The sequence below is a fragment of the Muscardinus avellanarius genome, assembly GCF_963383645.1.
Source record: "Muscardinus avellanarius genome assembly, chromosome: 8".
NCBI classification, from domain to species: Eukaryota; Metazoa; Chordata; class Mammalia; order Rodentia; family Gliridae; genus Muscardinus; species Muscardinus avellanarius.
In genome coordinates this window covers 95538957-95539158 of record NC_137794.1, presented here as the reverse complement: position 1 = coordinate 95539158, position 202 = coordinate 95538957, and positions in this window count along the sequence as shown.

The window sequence follows — 202 nt, the reverse complement described above, 5'->3', positions numbered from 1 at the left end:
GGAGGAAGAACTGTGTTTATGTCTAGTCTTGCAATATTAAATATTTATGCATTTCTTTTGATTCTATGCTTACATTAAATTAGCATTTTAGCAATATCAATATAATTGAACAAATAATTTATCCCCCTTCATACTTTTCTGTACCTCAAGGCTGGACGTTAGGATGTGTCCTTTTGAGAGGCTTGGACTTGTGGGGGGGAAA